The 22,317-nt window shown below is 42.7% G+C and overlaps 1 protein-coding gene across 1 annotated transcript in view; it reads left to right on the top strand.

Annotated features, from left to right (window-relative positions):
• Window positions 1-2,053: 2,053 nt before the first annotated feature.
• tmem198ab (transmembrane protein 198ab) overlaps window positions 2,054-22,317 on the top strand; it is a 63,989-nt gene continuing 43,725 nt past the window's right edge. Inside the window, exon 1 of the mRNA XM_084316663.1 lies at window positions 2,054-2,378. The gene's annotated coding sequence lies outside the window, so the exon portion shown is untranslated. The remainder of the gene's footprint in view (window positions 2,379-22,317) is intronic.

Below are 22,317 nucleotides of genomic sequence, written 5' to 3'. Positions count from 1 at the left end.
TAGGATCTGCGTTATACCATTCTGAATTACGTTTTTGTGCTCCATCCTTCCAGAGGGGTCTTTTGAAATGTAAAATAGACCCAAAATGCTGATACTAAATTCACTTTGTCCTAAATAATGCACGTTATATACCGTGGCGCTCGCTCGGTGCAACAACAACAAAATAAAGAATATTCTAAACACGGGTCTCTCGTTCATTAATGTATAAACAATGAATTTATCCCATCTGGCACAGTGGCGTAGCGGTAGTGCTCAAGCCTGGCAACCCGGCGACCGGTGTTCGAAACCCCATGTTTCCAATATAACTTTTTGGAATATAATATTAATGATTATACGCAAAGGTAGCCTAGTTTTAAGTCAAAATATTATAAATCTACATGCATTGAGGATGTCATTCTTTATATAGCTCTCAACGTGCACCAAATTGAATTATTCCTATATTGCAAAAAGAAGGAGACGACTGGGTCTCGAACCCCGGTCGTCTGCGTGAAAGTCAAAAGAAGAACCCGTTACACCACAGAGAAGATAAGTAAAAGATCGACCATACATCAATCAATGGGTAAGGGAGCCGTATCGTTATTCTGTATAACAGTTTTACTAATTATTTTCGCTAGCAAGATCTCATTTGATTATTCAATCCAGCAGGCAAGTTTAAATAAATATAATCTGATTGATTGAGGTAATGAGGGACTTGAAATTAGCCTATAGATAACGCATTTAACTTGTCGGCGAGGCGATTGAGCCGTACTGCAATATGTTACTAAAGTTATAAATCAATTAATCAATCAATGCCGCTAGAGAATCAGGATCTCTGCTCTCGACACTTGCTGCCTTCTCGGCTGAGGCGGGCACGCGCACTTATCCTGGGTCGCAAGTCTGGCTTGAGTTAACGAGACTGAATCCACCTTCGAGGAACAGGAAAATCCCGGCTTCAAACATCGGGTTAACTGAATCTGGATAATGACATCTTGATCGACTTAGTTGAACCAGGTACGGGGAATAGGGCTGGGGGCTCTACATGGGGGTTGCCGTGCTGCCCTCTGTTGATGACTACTGTGCAATAGAGACCAGAGTCCCACAAGTGTTAACCCTTTCACTGCCGCACTACCAAACGGTTAACCCTTTCACTGCGACAATACACAGAAGGTTAACCATTTCACTGCCACACAACATCAGGTTAACCCTTTCACTGCCACACTATTGTTATGCTTCAATGGTTTCATATACAACATGTAAACATTCATTTAGGCTCTGTAAACGTTTTTTTTAATGATGAATTCATTCATCAGGGGGGAGGGGGCAATGCTTTTATTCTGCACCTTTCTAACTGTTTTTGGATGTATTATTATTATTATTATTATTATTATTATTATTATTATTATTATTATTATTATTATTATTATTATTATTATTATTATTATAATAATAATAATAATAATAATAATAATAATAATAATAATAATAATAATAATAATAATAATTATTATTATTATTATTATATATATTATTTTTATTATTATACATAAAATGGTATCTATAGTTTTATTTACAATGTTTACCACAGCCACTGCATATAGAAAGTGCGCATTTTCTTGAAAGTGGTTACTAGTGGTTACTCTGGAAGACCAGTAATTACTACAATAATTCCGTGCAAAGCATATTGCCATCTATTTGTGGTTGTGTGAGCATGTACTGTAGCCCTACACACAGTAGTAATCTGTGCAGGTGAGTTCCAATGGAACATCACAGTGGTGGTTACTACTGTTTTTAATGTCAATTCCATAAACCTTTACAACTTTTTTTTTTTTTTTTTTTTTTTTAATACGTTTGAATATCCTCATTCAAACATTTATATACATTTTATGATATATTATCATGTGCGTCTCGACCACACGCATTCACCGCGGAGCGCTTCGTCTTTGGTCCTGCACGTTCAAACACGTGATCACGCTCGAGCGCTGCCTGTGTATGATTCGCCGTGCTGCTGATGCGATGGGTCGGCTTCACCCTGAGGAACGAATGCCCGCATCATCATCTCATCCCGAACCTTGGGAGCAGAGATGTAAGCGACCTGCAATTTCTAACCACCTAGCGGTAATAGTCTATATGGTTCACCTAGTCTACTCTGGGCTATTTCACGGTCCGGTTAAAACAAATTGTTTTGCGGATCTTCTTGTCGGCAGCATGCTACCAAAAAGGAAGACATTTGTCGAACGAATTCAAACGGAATCCAAACCGTCGATATGATTGACGGTGATGCTCTGTCGCGAGACGTCCTTTTCGACCAGAATGCCCGGTGACGACGCACCCGACGGGCAGAGCGGGTGAAGCGCGTGAGTCTATTTGTGGCGGGATGCTGAGCCTTTGCGATGGTGATGGTGAGTAGTGGTGCACGGTTTCATTTATTTTGTTTCGGCACAATCGCCCAAGTCCAGGGAGATTCCTCTGTTTACAAATGGCCAACTGTTTTGGTTATTATTTTATTATTATACTTATTATAGGTTATAGCTCATATGGTTTGGTTGAGCTGGGACGCTTCGAGCTGGATACAGTACGGCAACATGATGTGTAGACCACCGCCATGAAACCGTTTGCTCGGTGGGGCCTATACATTCGAAACTGTCTAGGGGGCTAAGCCTATATTTCGCTTAATTGGGGTCAGTGGAGTGTTATGGTGTCTGATCCGCTTGATCACATAAGGCCACATTTCATTCATTTGCTGCTATCTAAATGGACCGTGTTGTACACTGATTCCCCTCATAGTAATGCCTTTAATACAAGGATGCTGGGAACGTTGTGTTCTATGTCCATAATATGTGAGTGGTCTGTTCCAATCCACTTAGTGGCACAAGCAATGACATAATAATTTGTCTATTTGACACCCCTGCTGTCCATGTCACCTTAGCCCATAGAGCGGAACGTTAATCAGTCTCTATAGGCTACAGTCTATAATCTAAAGTAGACTGTATAATATAGACTATGTGGAGCCCAACCACTGTGATGACAGCATTTGCTGCTTGAACAAAGAATCCTGTAGGCCTAGTCCTGTTTGTTTTTCTTTATTTTTTTGTTGTTGAGTTGGGCTGGCATCTATCTGCCCAGTCAGGCACGCACAGCTTTCCAGCCCCAAGGGAATAAGGGGATATAGCCTGTTTGTACGTCCGCACATCTCGCTGCCTATCTGCTAGTGGGGTAAACAAGAGACAGACAACATCTCGGTGCTTGTCAACAGCAGTCTGGCGCCTGTACAGTGCTCCTATCCTCCACTCTCATTCCCATCTCATCCTATCGCTAAGTCACATGAGATGGAATGTTTCCCGCTATTGTTTGATGATAAGCAGAGACACTATTGTCGTTGTAGCTCTCAAGACCAATTTCCCTCTGTCTTCAGGTTAATCTCAGACCGCCTTGGGAGTCTATTTGTCTTGGTCCTCGATCCTGCCTTGGTCTCAGTTGCCAATTCGGTTACCCTGAGCTTGAACTCGGTAAAACACAATATTATATAAATAATTAATAACAACACTTAATACAAATGGGGGGGGGGGGGGGGGGGGGGCTATACAAATACCATTATATTAAATCATTAGCAATGCTTTATTAACAGGTCTGCACATATTTCTATGGTTTCAGTAAAGACAATTTGTTCCAGTTTTGGTCTTGAACCTGATCACTTTTGGGCTTGGTTGGTCTTGACTTGCTATTGTCTGGTATGGGCCTTGGTCTTGACTTGGTCTCGTCTGCCGGGCCTTGGTCTTGGTCTTTACTTGGTCTTAAACTGGGATGGGTGGGTCTTGGTCTTATCTGGGATGGGTGGGTCTTGGACTTGACTATCATTATATGATATTCTGTACCCGCAAAAAGCTAAAACAAAAGGCCGGCTGTCACAAAACAGTCACATCTAGAGACCTCAAAACCTACTCTAGCGAGGCCTTTAACCTAGAACTGGAGATCGTGGACTGGTCAGAAGAGCTCAGTGGTACAAGAAACATGGCTTGGTTTCAAAACCAAATTCTCAACAATACTAAACGACATGGCCCCCCTAATAACCACCAGAGTAAAAAATCGCGCTGAGCCGTGGATGCACTCCGAAATATTGACCGCTATGAAAACCAGAGACAAAAAATGCTCTGAGTTTCATAAAAGTCAGTCAAAGCTTACCAAAAGCTTGAGCAGTGAACTCCAAGCGCACGTGACTGAACTCAAACTGAAAAGAAACAGACTAAGAAATGAAGTAAACTCCATGATCAAAACTGCAAAAAAGAATTTCATCAATGACAAAACTGAGGAAAACAAAAATAAACCCTGTGAACTTTGGAAATTACTCAATAATCAACTAGGCTGCAGTAAAAAACTTAAAACCAGATTTTCAAACATAAACATAAAGACGGACAACACGCTCATCACAGACAAGCTGCATGTGGCCAATTACTTAAACATTTTCTTCACAAACATAGCCACAACACTGGTAAATAAACTACCCACCCACTCAGGGCATTTTGGGGTAGAACACATCATAGCCTACTACAATAACCTAGGGGTCCGCAAAGACGATTTCAAACTAGAAATGGTAACAACAGCTGAGGTACTCAAAAAACTGAGCGCCCTCCAACCTAACAAGGCCACTGGCCATGACAATATCCCCTCCAAATTCCTCAGAGACTCAGCAGCTGCCATAACCCCAGTCATCACACACATAATAAACCTCTCCATAAAACAGGGACACGTACCCAAATACTTCAAAATTGCGAGAGTAAACCCCCCTGCACAAAAAGGGCAGTAAATTAGACCCAGGCAACTACCGCCCTGTTTCTATTCTTACCTCCATCTCGAAAGTCATGTAAAAAATAGTATATGAACAGGTCGAAAAGTACCTTGCGGAAAAAAATCTAATCTTCGAATTCCAATCTGGCTTCAGAACATCCCACTCCACTGACACATGCCTTCTCTATTTGAACGACCACATCAAACAAGAGGTGGACGCGGGCAAATACTGCGGCATGGTCATGCTGGACCTACAAAAGGCCTTCGACACTGTCAATCACTCCATTCTGATTGACAAGCTAAAAGCAATTGGTTTTGATAGTCTATCAGTGAGCTGGATAGGTAAACAGTACACTACCCCCCCCCCCTCCCAGTGAGCTGTGGTGTTCCACAAGGAAGCATACTAGGACCGCTACTGTTCCTAATTTATGCAAATGACATGTCGTCAGCTTGTGACTGCAACTTGTTCCTGTTCACGGACGACTCAGCCCTGCTGGTCTCTGACAAGAACAAGTTACAGGTTGAAAAAACCCTCAGCTCCAGAACTAGGCAAAATCTGCACCTGGCTCGCTGACAACAAACTATCATTACACCTGGGTAAAACAGAGTCCATTCTCTTCGGTTCAAATAACAAACTCAGCAAGGCCGACGACTTCTCAGTTACAGTGGGTGACAATATTGTCACAAGGAAAGATGAAATTACATACCTAGGCAGGGTGGGGGGGGGGGGGTAACTGAACATTGGAGGGGGTTGGGTTAGGACGTTTACAGGGGCCAGTTTCTAATTGCAGTCTCCCGTAGGTGCTTCTTGAGAGTGGTTTTAAAAGTGGGTAAGCTATCCTAGGTCTTGACCGTCTTGGTCTTGACTTGGTCTTGTCTGGGATGGGTGGGTCTTGGTCTTTCTTGACTTGGTCTCATCTGAGGTGGTCTTAATTACAATGCCGCAAATGGGGTATTGTGTACATGAGCAGACAGCGTGTACTATCTTATCAATTCCTCTATGGCAAGTAACAGTAGAGAAACCTGACACTAGTCTAACCTGTAAATCTATACACTGAGCCAGGATAATGCACTCTCCCCTTTTCCTCACTCTGAATTCATCACAGCTCTTAACTGACAGACAAGTGAAACACCAGGGGCTCTAAGTTCGTTAGCACACTACAATGTTTTGACTCTCTGCAGCTCCAGTTTGGGATGTGCCCCTACAGATTAGTGTTCGATTCTGAATATTTAAAACGGTTTCAATACTCATTTCCCGCAATATCGATATTTAATTATTCATAAAAAATATATATATATCTTTTTTTTTGTATAAGGAAGTTACATTGTTCATTTCAATACCTGTAATAGTACAGTAGTCCACACACACATACACACACACACACACACACACACACACACACACACACACACACACACACACACACACACACACACACACACACACACACACACACACACACACACATGTGCATTCAGTTAAGTTGGAATATGACTGTAATACAAACAGTTCAGTTTGTCAGGTACATGCAACACAGATTGATTGATTGATTTTATTGATGGATTAAAAACACACAACAAGGATCCAAAGGATAACATGAGAAAGAGTAAAACCCTTATTTCCGTCATGGTCCCAGGGCTGTTAGGCCACAACAAAAACACGACAATAACACAAAACACATACATTTAAAACATTAGAAGACTAACCTATCGCTAAAATTGTATACCCCACAATAACTAAAAACTGATTGGAAACCCATTCAAAATATAGGGGGCTATTCCTCTATTCTGTCCATGAGCCACTTCCTGACGCTTCTCTTGAAGCTGTGGAGGCTCGAGCTCTGCTTGATGGGGATAGGCAGCTTGTTCCAATCCTGGGCTCCAGAGAAAGTAAGGGAGCACTGGCCCAGTTTGGATCGGAAAGAAGCAGGCTTCAGGTTTGCTATGCTTGCTCTAGTTCTGTGGTTGTGGGATTCGTTGACCGGGGTGAAGTAGTTCTGGAGGTATCTAGGGGACCTTTGGTTTATAATATTGTGCACTATGTTCAGTCTGAGCTGGGTAACTCTGGCCTCCACAGGAAGCCAGTTTAGCTCCTGAAAGTGACTCCTCCCTATGTAGGTGCGAGGGCCAAGACCCATTACCACCCTTACCAGCTTATTTTGGGAAACCTGAAGCTTCTTTTTTATGGTCACTGTCAGGCCCTCGAACCAAGACACGCTACCATAGTCAAAGTGGCAGATTACAGTGTTGACATCTGTCTGCTTGAGAAAATACCATGTTCTGCAATAAAAATTATTGAAGTGAGATGAACAGACTGAACTTTATTTTATTAGATAAAACATGTTGACAAAGTTTTACTTTGCAGTTGAAAAAAGGTAATAAATTAAATTTGATAAAAAGAAAATAATAATGATGCATTGAAAATGGGGGACCCTGATGTAAACAAGACAAAAGTCTTTCTCTGGTCTGCATCCCCTTAACACAATGGTGCCCAAGCACGGATATATCCGGCTTTCGAAATCCATGGACCGAAGGACGGATATATCCGTGGCAACAGGAAACTAACTTTTTGGCTTACCAGCCAACTGGCGAGTATCTGATTTTTTTTACCAGCCAAACAGATTTTTTACCAGACAAAAAAAATCGCTAATTGTGATAATTACTTCTTTGTATGTCAAGCCGTGTCAATGTTGTGTATGCATCTGGGTAGGCACACTGTGCCTTTAAGACAGCACGGTGGTCTTACGACAGTGCTGTGAAGTACCGTCAAGTGTTGTGGTAACGTCAGTTGGGTTGGTGTGCTGTTGTGCACAGTGCACTGGTTGAGCTAGCCCCTTTCGTGACTGCGATGTGCAAGCCAGGGGCTTTTGAGCATGAAATAAAATGTCTAACCTTACGTCGTAGTCCGGTGCTTTTTTGGAAACATTATAGTCATAACAGATACACCTAGCTGGCTGCTTTGAGCACACGGGGCTAACGTTAGCTAGCAAGCAGCTATAGCTAAAACGCTAACTAGAAGCTAACCACTGTATACAGTTCCAGTAGACTAACATTACACCTCTGTGATTTAAATGTGTCCTTAGTAACTTATACTCGAGGGTTGTACTAGGGTTGGATGCAGTTCCCCGTTGGTCAGTCTGTCTGTTTTCCATCTTCTGCTGTGTTTAACGTTATCTGTTTGCGAGTGCTCCTGATGGCTAGCCTAGTACCGCGGGACTTTTATTATTATATGTCCGCGGGTTGGCCAGTACTGCGCAAACGTTTATTAAACATTATATGTCCGCGGGTGGTCTTGTGCAGTGCTCTCGTGGCACTGTCAACTAAAGCGAACACTCAGAAGACGCGCACCGTTTGCCAGTGCAGTGATTGCAGAATGTTTTATTTTTTTGTATACTCGCCAGCAGGGGAGGAAACAAACTTTTTGGCTTACCAGCCAACTGGCGGGTATCTGATTTTTTTTACCAGCCAAACGTAAAAAATACCAGCATTTGGCCAGTAAAGTGGCCTAATTTCCTCCCCTGCGTGGCAAGTTGTTTTGGCTTTTATTCCATTTTAATAACCTATTCAAGGTCGCCGAGCTGCACTGCAGATGTACCCTACTCTTTGAATTCGAGAAAGTGCATTACCGGCCAGATCCTCTTAGGGGCGCTATCGCGATAATGCAGTGTTCCCTGTGGCCCAAGTTGTCTTTTTCTTTTGGATCTCTAATGTAGTTTTCTACTCACCTGAAGCGATAGCTATTGTCTGTTGCACGGAATACATTTTGGATCGCGGATTTCACTATGCAATAAGGGGATTTATCATCAACCAATGGACATATCGATCTACCAAATGGCGATCGATAACGGGGAATGCTCGGGGGGATCCAACCGGCTAGTGGTAAGATCTTTTTCACGTAAATTACAGCCCGATCGGGCCTTGTTATGATACGATACGATACGATCAGCGTATGTGGCTACTTAGACGAACACGGTTATTGGTAATCAATAATAAGAAACGACGTCCCCCGCCCCCCCCCCCCCCCTTTCATGCATACATGCTTGAGGATCGTGCCGATCATATGCAGTTTGAGTTTTAACTGTAGCGTATGTATAACGGAAATGCCATTGGATATAACGTTAGTAGCTATTAGCCCTTTATCTAGCCTTCCAGGAAATATACTAGACCAAATGCCGTATAACGCTTATATTCAGGGCGCTATAAAATGAGAACGTATTGATGAATTGATGAGTCTAATATCACTAGAGACAACCAGCATTTGTAAACAAACGTGGGGCTGTTTGTAGAGCTAAATCTATACTTTATAGTATTGCTATCTGTCCATTCTCATTGTCAATTGAGTCCATAAACCATCCCTTCAAAATGGCTTAAAGAAAAAAGATTTTCATCAATAGGTTCTCATTTTATAGCGCCATGAATATAAGCTTTATACCGGATTTGGTCTAGTATATTTCCTGGAAGCCGAGATACAGGGCTAATAGCTAATAACGTTAAACCCAATGGCATTTCGGTTATAGATACGCTCCAGTTAAAACTCAAACTGCATATGATCGGTACGATCCTCACGCATGTATGCATGAAAGGGGGGGGGGGGGGCGGGAGAGGTCGTTTCTGATTATTGATCACCAATAACCGCGTTAGCCTCATTAGCCTCCTAGGCCGAACGCCTGGATGGCTATCAAAGCAAGGCCCGATCGGGATGTACTTTCCGTGAAAAAGATCTTACCGTGGTCCGGTGGGATGTCCCCAAGCATTTCCCCGTTATCGATCGCCATCTGGTAGATCGATATGTCCATTGGCTGATGATAAATCCCCTTATTGCATGGTGAAATCTGCGATGCAAAACGTAATCCAAGCTACATGCTACACATCCATAATCCTGCTACTGGAAACTAAAAAAAAAAGTTAAAAAAAAGAGTCCACCGTTCGCCCACAGGGAACACGGCATTATCGCGATAGCGCCCCTAAGAGGATCTGGCCGGTATTGCACCTTCTCGAATTCATAGAATAGGGTAGATCTGCAGTGCCGCTCGGCGACCTTGAATAGGTTATTAAAATGGAATAAAAGCAATAACAACTTGCCACGGATTTATCCGTATCTCTGTCCACAACCGTTGGAATCGAAACACGGATAAATACGTCCTTGGGCGCCATTGTGTTAAGAGTACTAAACCGTTAAAGCAATACCGTTATGGTGACAAACCTACCTTAAAATGATCTCCTGGTCATGCTGACAAAGACATCAACCCCTATATTTGCTGGTTACTTGATTGTGCAGAAAAGCAGTCAGACAAGAAAATAAATGCAAGTTTCCTCTCTGTGCATTCAGTAGAAAGCTATCTGACTGCAAACTAGCCTAGCCAGCCGAATAGCTTTCTACCGAATGCACAGAGAGGAAACTGTTATCTATCTTCTTGTCTGACTCTGGAGAAGATAGTAAGCGCATTTCTCATAATGTTGCCGTGTTCCTTTAAGTATTGGTGGATGTCAAGTAGCCTACTGATCAGTAAATAGTTATAGTTATAGTTATGTCTTACACAAACACACACACAAACAAACACACACACACACACACATGGTTACTGCAGGTTCTAAACCACCTCCTCCAATTGCTGTTATTGGCTACAAGCCTACTTTCCATTCGCCAGTCACCAGCCAGAGGAAACGGGCTGTTCATTGCTGGAGCAATTATGTTGGCAATAATTGTGCTGATGGGAGCGTGTGATAGTGGCTCATAGGGCTGTCACATTATATTCGAATATAGAATTCAATTTAGAATTTACATAAAAACACCAGATTCGAACATGAACGGAGAAATCCGAATTTGAAAAAAAGAAAAACTGACTGTGCCTTTAACTCATTGAGTGCCATGCCCTTTCCCCATCTGTACTGCCTGGCGCCAGCTTTTTTTGATTTCACGATATTTCACGATCTTTGCGGAGCTATTGTATATTATAGCTATGGAGACAATAGTATAGCTCATTTGACAAACACTATTTATAGTCCAACATGTAAAAAAGCGTTTGTTTCTACATACCTTCGTTCATTCACAATCCCAAAATAAACATTGCCCCGTTTCAAAATAATCCAGGCTGGTTTTCTAGATTGTGAGATAAAGTGTGTTTTGTGCAGTGTGTGCGCAAATCTCGCGGCTGCTCGCTTGAAACCTATATTATTGGTATTGGTACCCTATATTAAGGTAAACACATGACCTTGTTTCTTCACAAAGTCGTTTATCCGACGTTGCGATCATATAAACGCATGTTTTATGATGGAGTTTCGGTAAAGTACACGTAAAATAGACGTTACCTTTGGTTTAGAGGTACTCCATTTCTCACTTCATGTCCAAAAGTGTCTTGAATCAGAACAGGTTCAATACATATAACGTTAGGGGTAGCCCTCATCCGTCTTCTTCATCTGCTCGGGCCAGACTATAGACAGAGCCGAATAGGTTTCCTCATTGGTCGGTTTGATTATAGTTTTTTTTACATTTGACGAAACGTCTGGTGGAAATGCACCTTATCATCCATATAATCCGTTTGTCTTCTTCATAATATCCAATAGTTCGCTCGCCATTGCATTGCAGGTTACCATTCTGTGCTCGGGCCAGACTATACCACGGAGCCGAATAGGTTTCCTCATCGGTCGGTTTGATTATAGTTGTTTTACGTTTTACCAGTAGTGCTTAGTCCAACATAGTCTGGTGGAAAACGCACCTTATCGTCCATAATCATCATCCATATAATCCATTTAGTTTTTTTCATAATATCCAATAGTTTGCTCTAGGCGATCGCGATTGTCGAAAGTGTCCTGCTCACTGCTTCTCACAATGAGTCCCTAGTTGTTTGGGGCTGTGGGGGCTGGCACTAACACACTAATAGCTGGCCAATACATGTTCATACGGTAGGCGATACTGCCACCTGGCGATATTCGATTGTCATTGCAATTCCAACGTAGGCAGATATGCCAGGGAGCTCCGGCTGAGTGTTTAGAACGGGGATCAAAGGAAAAATATCAAAGGATCCAACAACGTGTCTACTCGTTATTGGCGCCCAATGAGTTAAATCAAATCAAATCAAATCAAATTTATTTGTAAGGCCCGACAACACACGTTAATGTCCCCATGGGCTGGACACGTCTTCTTTAAACAAGTCAAGAAGAAACATCACAATAAGTCAAGAACAAAACAAGAACACCATAAAGTCAATTTTTTTTTAAATAAATGCAAAATAAATAAATGCAACACTCCCAGACATACCCCACACGAAGGTAAGGAAAAACTCACTAAAACCTAGCAATAGGAAAAAATGCACCACAGGCAATGTGGAGGAGAGAAACCTTAGAAGGGCCATTCAAGGGGGGATCTCCCTTCTTAGATGTCGGTGATAGTAGTGTTGCAATAAAACAGGTGAACAGTTGGTAAGCATGCACTCATGTGTGTAGTGAAACACAGATAAGTGAATGCGATACCAACTGAGCATTTTGAAAGATTAAAGATAGAGCTGATAGCGATAGCAACTGAACCTTTTGAAAGATTAAGATTAAAGATAGAGCTGATAGCGATAGCAACTGAACATTTTTGAAAGATTAAAGATAGAGCTGATAGCGGATCTATTTGAGGCGAAGGGGCGGTACAGATAGGGTCGCATCCTCCCGGTCTTCATCACGAGACGTCCAGCACTCCGGTCATCACTCTGAGACAGCCACTCACAGGGAGATGGGACAGGCGTTAGACAGTTCGCGTGATTGTGATGGGCGGACATAGCAATAGATACAAGTGGTAAGCATTATGTGATCAATAGAATAGATATATGTAGTAAGCATATTATGTGAATAGAATAGAAGTACTTAACCCAGCAATGAGTGTCTGAACCACGTTGACAGACCACGGACAGAAGACGGTAAGAAGCTGATCCATGGCCTCTTGGTGCACGTAGAACAGTCACTGCAATCTTGGGCAAGACCCCGAGACATCCACCACCTTGGTCAGCACTACGAGACAACGACTCAGAGAGGGGGGGGGGGGGGGGGGGGGGTTAGAGAGTTCCCATGTTTTTTTTATTTATTTTTTGATTATTTTTAAATAAATCATAGTCGTGCAAAAATTTGGGTCGCGACTTAATGACGAAGGAAAATGTTGGGTCCCGAGGCTAGACCAGTTGAGAACCACTGCTCTAGTCCACACTGACACAAGCTAATTTCATTATCTGCATACGCCGCACAGACCACACCACACAAATACAAGGATTAGGTGATCATGGCGAGGACGAGTGACTGCTGTCATAATCCACCCCTCCTGGATTCCGCCTTCACTGAAGCAATTTACGCACAGTCGATGTAGGAAGTGAAAAAAAATCAACAGAATGATTGCACCGGAGTATCTTCCCTTGCATATTTTCATGTAGTTGCAGTGGAGGAAAGAAGCTGTTACTGTGGTGCTAAACAGTGTTGTGCTAGTTACTGAAAAATAGATAGTAACTAGTTACCCTTACTAGTTACTTAATTTTAAAACTAACTCAGTTATCTTACCAAAAAGTAATGTGTTACTGTGAAAAGTAACTTTTTAGTTACTTAAGAAACAAAAACAACATTATTTCAATCGCTTGAATGTGGTCAATCTCACTAGCAATGACATCGTACGTGTGCCTACCCTTTATCCTTTTACAGGCCAATGCAGCTTTCTGGCGTTGTAAAGTAGTGGGGTTTATCCAGTGAGATGTTATCCCGAGGAAGCTTTTGTTGTGGACGGACCAAATGTCTGCGGTGGTCGAGATGTAGTCCAGCCCCTCAAACCTTTTCTTTAGCTTATTTCCCATTTTTGTATGAGTCCGGGGGTCTTTAACGTTAGACTCAGCTACTAGCTTCGTTAAAGCATGTTTCTCCAGGTGCTTCAACAGATTTGAATTGCTGTTTTTGGGCAGTAGATAGGATCTTTGAACCAAGACACAATTTACATTTAACTAAAACGTTCTTTTCTTTGTGCTCGACAAAAGAGAAATAGTGAGAATATCTCCATAAAAACTCGACTTTTTGGGGAGCGCCGCCATGACAGTCTAGACTAGACTTGAGTAAACACAAACACGGCCACAACGTGTCTCCACATGTGACACAGGAGTCAGGACTGCAGTGCAGCTCGCTACCGCTCGCTACCAATCTACATAAAAATAACGCAGTAACGAATGATTTAGTAACGGTAATTGAGTTACTGAATTTTTTAAGTAATGCGTTAGAGTACTAGTTACTGCCAAAAGTAATGGTGTTACTGTACACGTTACCCCCCCCTATACAGAATGTTGGGGTGTGTGTGCTGTCATACAACCCAGTGAATGTAACCCAGTAACACAGCTGACTCAAGGTCAAACCGAGACGTCAGTCAGTGGAGACTCTTAAAAGAACACGCCAACATTATGGGAAATGGCGCTTACTGTCCAATTTCCTCTCTGCATTCGGTAGAAAGCTATCTGGCTGCAAGCTAGCCTAGCTCAGCACAAATTAATGGAAGTGGATATGGACCACTAGCCTAGCTGCAAACTCTATGAGAGGTGTTTTTGGCCAACAGCTAGACTAGCTGGTCCGTATCTGCTTCCATTAATTTGTGCTAAGCTAGGCTAGCTTGCAGCCAGATAGCTTTCTACTGAATACACAGAAAGGAAATTGGTATCTATCCTCTTGTCTGACTCTGGAGAAGATAAGCGCATTTCCCATAATGCTGGCATGTCCCGTTAAGAACTGGTGAGAAAGACAATCTAGGAATCTGCTGACATACATGAGCATTGCTCCCATGACTGCTGGCTTGGATCCAAACTGGAGCAGAAATATATATTTTGAGTGTTTTAGACTTGTGAGCATACTTGAGGTGCATTTCATATATGTTATCTCATCTGACAAGCAGCTTCAGAAGAAGATGCCTCACTTGCATCAAGACATCAAACAAATCATGGCTAGTATAGACACATCACTTGCAAGAAGGAATTAATGGTTGAATTTAATTGATTCAAGTTAAACTAGGACTAATCCCAGGTTTGCCTGCATCCTTGCTAAATGCTCAAGTATCCGAGGCCAGGGCTGCCCTCTTGGTGGTCTGTACGGGCAAAACAAAGCCATGGACTCAGACAAAGACCTCAGTGTGTTTGCTCTCATCTCCTCCTCCTCCTCCTCCTCCTCCTCTGTGTTGGTGTGGGATCCCCCCCCCCCTTTCTCCCTCCTCATCGTGACACCACAGGGAGATTCTCCGCACTCTGTCTTATGAGCGGAAATGGCTTCCGTTATGATAACAACCACATGTGGTTTTTCTAATCGCAGTGCGGCCCAACTGAGGCGTTATGTAACTTGGAGCACAATGAGTGTTTCTGAGGAGGTGTGAGAATGCCTGAGCCTCTTAGCCCTGGAGTGGTACAGCATAATCTCTCGCTCTGTGTTTGTGTGTGAGTGTATACTGTATGCATTTGGTGCCAGATCTGTTTCATGCATATGCACACATGTTGGGTGAGCATTAAGTCATCTGCATAATGCTTTACTCCTTGGTCCCCGGCTCTGGAGAAAGATCATCTTAGGAACGTTTCTGTCAGGCAGAAAATATCTGTTAGATTCAAGATTTGTTTATTTGTCACATGCATACAGTGAAATGCGGGTGGCCATGCCCGCTTTGATGCAATAATGCTAAATAATAAAATAGACATAATGTTATGAAACGTCCTTGTTGGGAAAGTGATTTACCTCCAAATGATAAGACCCTCACTCCTCATTCACTCAGCCCACTTCAATGTCACCAAGTCTAGGGATTTAAACCCTTCAGGTAAAAGTATTTTTCTAGCCCTAACAACTAAAATGGCAAAAGGGGGAATCAACAAGTGTAGAGCAGTTACAGTAACATAATGCTCTTCGATTAGATCGTCATTTTACTAGTTTTCACGGATTACAAGCTGTCATTGTGCCCCTCGGACGGGATTGACCCGACTCTCACTAGAGCATCTGCTGTGTGAGCAACATGATGCTGTGCACTTGGTGGTGTTGACTTGACACACACACACACACACACACACACACACACACACACACACACACACACACACACACACACACACACACACACACACACACACACACACACACACACACACACACACACACACACACACACACACACACACACACACACACACACACACACACACACACACACACACACACACACACCATACACCATGCTTTGCTGCCACAGCTGTCCACGACACCCCAGGCAGCGACACAGAAGGGGTGGCTGATGGAAAGCCACGTCATGTTTCCATGGTAACAGTATTGATTGACATGTGGATGGTGATGGCGGTTGGCAGGTCGAACTATCGGCGGGCTCTCCATCCATTGACGACCTCTCTCTCTTTCTCCCTCTCTCTCTTTCCTCATGCCTCATGCATGTGAACCTATCTTCATCTGTTGTCTTCCCCCGTGGTTCGTGTGACACCATCACATCATACGAATTTGGCCGTTGCCATTTTCTTTATAATCCTATGAATAAGCCCCTTTTTGGCCGCTCTCCTACCCCCGCTCTGTTGGCCTTGGATACTCACACACAGAACGACAAGGGAGAGCTCCGCACTACCTCAACACCGTGCGACTACCATCATCCCTTACCATCTCTGAAAAGTGTTAGCGGTCGGAGCGGATAGCGTTGCAATGGAGGGAGAAGGGGAGAAACGGATGAGTAGAATATATTCTGCAGGCCTCGGCCAGGAGGGTGGAGAACGTTTAACAAGAGAGTCTGGCAGACAGGCAGCATTTTGAACGCAAAGGACCTGGCGATTATTTTTGCATCTTCATTCCGTCTTTAAAACTATGAGAATCACTGTCGCTGCGAAGGACAGAAGCATGGTGAGTAATGCATCATGATGCATGGTGAGTAATAGGACTGTCACTAATGATTATTTTGTTATAGATTAATCTGTTGATTATTTTATTTTTTATTGATTAGTCGATTAATCTAAACGATTAATTTACCAGAAAAATCTACAACAATATATTATATTTGCAATTTAATATTTCAAAATGTTTTACTAGTATCCTCATGTCACATGAGTAATTGCCTCTTTGACACCACCTACTGAATATCCAGAGTAGGAGATGAGCCATGAAGTTTATTTATGAATGCTGTGTAGTGTGGATGCCTACTGTACATGAGTAGGGTGAGTGTGTAGTGTGGATGCCTACTGTACATGAGTAGGGTGAGTAGCCTACAGTACATGCGCCATTACTGCTTTTTGTCTATTGACTCATTATAGCTACTTTATTATCTTGAATAACACCCGCCCGTTACTGGCGGACCCTGATGTAAACAAGACGAAAGTCTTTCTCTGGTCTGCATCCCCTTAACAATTGTGTGTATTGAGCTGTACTGTATTGTACCCATTCTGCTATTTTCAATCAATCAATCAATACTATCACATTGTTTATCATTACATACAATGTATCCATGCTTTTAGCTAAATGCTGAAAAACTGAACAAAATCTACATTTTTGCTTTAGATGTAGAACTACCAGCCAGAGAGATGTTTTACTGGCCAAAAATTATAAATAGCTTTTTAGTATATCTGAATGAATTATTATATGTATTGTGTTATCTCTCCACTCCAGGCTATGGTAGTGCTTGTGCCAGCACAGGAGATGCGATTAAAATAAAAATAAATGATATATAGGCTATATACATATTTAAATCAATATCTTCCTTTCGAATAAAATAGGCTCAGGAATCAGGATTGTTAAAGCTAATTAGCCTAATCAATGTCAAAAAGAGTAGCCTATAGTAAATGTATACACACACAAGAGAGGGAGAATAGCTTATAGCAGACTTAATGATTTTACAATATTTTTGCTAATGAAGTGAAATATGTATTATCATCAACTATCTAGTTAGTTTTTATAGTGTAACTTTTGGGTACTTCATTGATCATCATCATTAAACTCACTATTTGAACTCCACAAAACCGATTTCTCCTGTGCCTATGAGCTATTTAGCTTAGCTTAGTTAGCGTTAGCAGCTAACATTAGTTAAGGTTTTTACAGCGACGTGGGCATATAGGAATGGCGAGGATGTAAAGCATGTTAGACGCATTTATTGGACCCGTTACTCACAGAGTTTACATAGAAACAGCACGACTCGGGCGGCTAGGTGGTGTAGTGGGCAAGGCGCTCGCCACCAATGCAGGAGATGCTGGGTTTGAGCCCAGCTCTCTGCATTGCTATCAGCTTGGCTGGTCGTTCATACTAATACAATTGGCAGTATTAGGGGGTGGGAAGCTGATGGGTGGGGATCGGACGTTGTGGACAGCGACTCCTACAGGTCGGTTGGTGCGCCTGCGCAGCAGAATCAGGAAGCGACGGGGGCGGCGTGTCCCTCCCACGCAGACCCCCGACGCTGAGAGATCGCGCTGTGCAGGTGAAAAGATGCGACGGCTGCTTCCTCGTGTACCGGAGGGGACATGTGATGTAAGGCTTCGTCCACATTGCAGCCGGCTTGTGGGAGGCATGGCCAACAGCGTTCGAGACAGGGGAGGGTAGAATTGGAAGATACGAAATTGGGATGGGAGAAAATATAGAAAAAATGGGAGAAAAAAGTGGATAAAAAAAAAGAAAAAAAGACTCTAGCCAACCATACAATGTTTATGTTCCTTCCTAACTTAAAGGTAGAATCTGTAATGCCGTCAACCAGTGACCTCTAGGCAAAAGAGCCCTGCTTGGTATTGCACGTTGTTTGTGTTTTTCTTTATTTGGTCTGATGTGTGGGTTTGAGTAGGGGATAGGGGGTTTCTATTGCTGGGCCACACCTCAGGCTCTGCCAAGAGAGGACTGCTCACAGTATAATAAGTTATTAACTCCAATCCACACATCATCAGACCAAAACAAAAGATATAAACAAAGCAATACCAACCAGGGCTTCTTTGCCTAGAGGTCACTGTTTGATGGCAATTACAGATTCTATCTTTAACTTTAACATTAGGGACACTTTTTGTAAGAATGTAAGTCAATGAAACATCCCCAGTATTGGCATAAGGTGTGTGTGTGTCTGTGTTTGTGTGCAATGCGTGTGATTTGACACATGATCATTCCCTTGTAGACCCTTCACTACTTTCCCCATGTTAAGATTAAAGGAAGGAAGGTGCCAACGTTATGGGAAATTAGCTTACTGTCTTCTCCAGTCAGACAGACAAGTTGCCTAGCGATTGCTTTGGAAGAGCTCCTCCCCCTCAGAGCGAGCCTTGATAGTCCGGTTCATTCATTGCCTCTCCTGATCCATTTCTTTCTTTTTTTTTATTATTTTTTTTAGCATTTTTACAGCTTTATTGGTCACGCAGGACCGACAGAGGAGAGGGCAAACGGGAGGAGAGGTGGGGAAGACATGCGACAAATAACGACGGGAGCTGGGATCGAACCCGGGTCGGCCACGTAGGTGCGCGAGGCACTATGGTATGCGCCACGAGGGCGCCCCAGATCCATTTCTTTCTGAGTTCAAAAGGTAGGCGATACTGCCACCCGGTGAGATTCGATCGGCATTGCAATTCCAACGTAGGCAAACGAGCCAGGGACACATAGAATGATCCGGATGATGGTTTAGAACGGGGATCAGACGAAAAAGACCAAAGGATCTAAAAACGTAATATTACGCGTTTGGTGCTCAAGCGTTGGCGGTGAAACACGTAATATTACGTGTTTGGCCCAGAATGAGATAAGAGAAGTTATTTATATTTTTAACGTGATTCATTAGATTACATTAGATTACACGTTACGTCTGCCATTTCCACCGCAAAAGGCATACTGTACAAGTAACAACAATACGATGTGTCGATCATGAATATGCAAATTGACAAAATGTCATAGTCAATGACGTCGACATGGTCGACCAATCGTGACAGCCCTAGTGAATAATGCATCATGAAGAATGGTGAGTAATGTATCATGAAGCATGGTGAGTAATGCATCATGAAGCGGTTATGTAAGGCAACACAGCAGCAAGGCCATTGGCATATTATTCCCCCATCTTTTATTTCCTCTCACGCACTGTAAAGGAAGAGGCTAGAATAAAATGATGTCCTTGACCGTCCTTAACTACAGCACTTTGTTTAAATCTTTTTGTCATGGTCTGATATGTGGGTTGGAGTTGAGTGGGGTTAGGGGGAGGGGGTATAACAAGTTACTATATTGCTTTAAAATAGATATTTATAATATAATGTTATATATATATAGCTGTAGAGTAAGTTATTCAACTGAATTCCTCCAGACCTCTTGGACGGCATTACAGATTCTATTCTATGAGGTAAAGGAAAGTCACTACACACATGAACGTCTTATCGCCATTTAAGTTCAGACTAGAAGAACCTTTCTCAACAAAATAGCTTTTTCCCTCAAAACAAGGAGAATGATCATGACACAAGTTCATAAGAGCCCGACCAATATTATTAGTTGATATTGGCTTTGCACCAATATATCGGTGTTGTTGTGCATGTTACCAATATTGACCGATATTGTTACCGGTTGATTAGCAGAACCGGCTAATTTCTATGCTAGCATGAAGATAGTGGTATCATATGAAATTAGAGATCCTGGGGAATCCCTAGATCCCAGCCATGTCATGCTAGCTTGTATGTATGTATTTATGCATTACCTATATACTGTATACGTACATGTGTGTGTGTATATTAAAGTTTGTTCCACTGTAAAATATCCCACCTCCAGTACATATCTTTGTCACAACTCTTTGATTTGAAATTTGAGGGATCCTTACAAAGTTTGTGTGACAATATCAGCTCAGTGTGATTGAAACAAGTGAATATATTTCCATTAGCATTATTTTCACTTGTTTTCTGATAATACAAGTCTCTGCCGTACACTGATGATGATGATGATGATGATGAGCAAATTGGTTCAGGCAATCAGCTAATGGAGGCAGGATGAGGTGCTGGATTGCGCAACCTGCTTGTGTGCACATGTACACACATACAGACCCGCGCACCCACACACAACCAGTCACACACAAGTAAAACACATAACAATATATAGAGAGTAGCAGTTGGAGAATGATGTGTGTGTGTGTGTGTGTGTGTGTGTGTGTGTGTGTGTGTGTGTGTGTGTGTGTGTGTGTGTGTGTGTGTGTGTGTGTGTGTGTGTGTGTGTGTGTGTGTGTGTGTGTGTGTGTGTGTGTGTGTGTGTGTGGTGTGGTGTGTGTGTGTGTGTGTGTGTGTGTGTGTGTGTGTGTGTGTGTGTGTGTGTGTGTGTGTGTGTGTGTGTGCGCGCGCTACCACTGTGTATGGGACCTCGGCCAGTCCCTGCCAGGCAGGCAGCCACCACTACCAGTCAGCCGGCCCTGTTGCATCGCCCCGACCCGGTGCACCAGGCGGGGGACAGGACGACAGATTGCGGATGGATGACTGGACCCGGCGGCGGGCGGGATAGTGGGAGTGGCACCCGGGCTGCCGTGGCGGGTCTCGCGCTGGTGATTCAGCTTTCAGGCCTTGGCCTCAGTCACGACTGTGACACACACGGCGCAGAAATCTGTCGCATGACACATGATGAGTAGCAGGGACACTACCGGAATTGAATTTGCAGATGGCTTCATCCAAAATCATTCATTAATATGAATATATTGGTCATGCCTACTAAGTATATTGTGTAGTTGGCATTTTGCTTATTGAATGCATAATATTTGATTACGTGATTCCAACCTCGAGCCTCCGATCAGCTATTGCTCATTTACATCCAATCATCATGTCTTACCTTTATTTCATCCTCCAATCGTATTCCTCCTCCTGCAGGATTTAAACTGTGTCTGGCAGCTCTCAGTATCCAAGCTTCTTGCATCCCACCACCACCCCATTCTTCTCCTTAGCTTTTAGACTTGTGTTGGGTAGAGATTGTCTCTTGATCGTTTTTTTTTTATAAAAGCAAAGTGACTTTATTTGCTTATTTTTGACACGTAGAAGCATTTTAGATATCTAATGGAGAAAAATGGATTCTATTTAATTTGTTTTATGATGGTCTAAGTCTATACAGTCAAAGTAATGTATCAGATCGGTACTCAAAGGTTACTGGACTACAAGAGCCTCCTACCTGTCAGCATGGCCATGAAATGCTCCATATAGACCTGGCTTTGTCTCTTGGCTTTTAGAGTGAAAGAGTCACATACATACAGTACACAATTCTCAGTTTTGCTAAATGTTGAGGCGCTCAACAAGATTTAAGTGGGTTTGCTTAAGCCCTGGCGGTGTCCGACCCAGTCCCAGTCTACTCTACACACAGTAGGAATCAACAGATCACATGTAACACATACAGTACACACAGTAGGAATCAACAGATCACATGTAACACATACAGTACACACAGTAGGAATCAACAGATCACATGTAACACACACAGTACTCATAGTAGGAATCAACAGATCACATGTAACACATACAGTACACACAGTAGGAATCAACAGATCACATGTAACACATACAGTACACTACACACAGTAGGAATCAACAGATCACATGTAACACACACAGTACTCATAGTAGGAATCAACAGATC

Source organism: Notolepis coatsorum (assembly GCF_963971535.1).
Source record: "Notolepis coatsorum genome assembly, chromosome: 1".
Classification (NCBI taxonomy): Eukaryota; Metazoa; Chordata; class Actinopteri; order Aulopiformes; family Paralepididae; genus Notolepis; species Notolepis coatsorum.
This window is presented reverse-complemented; position numbering and strand designations above follow the sequence as displayed.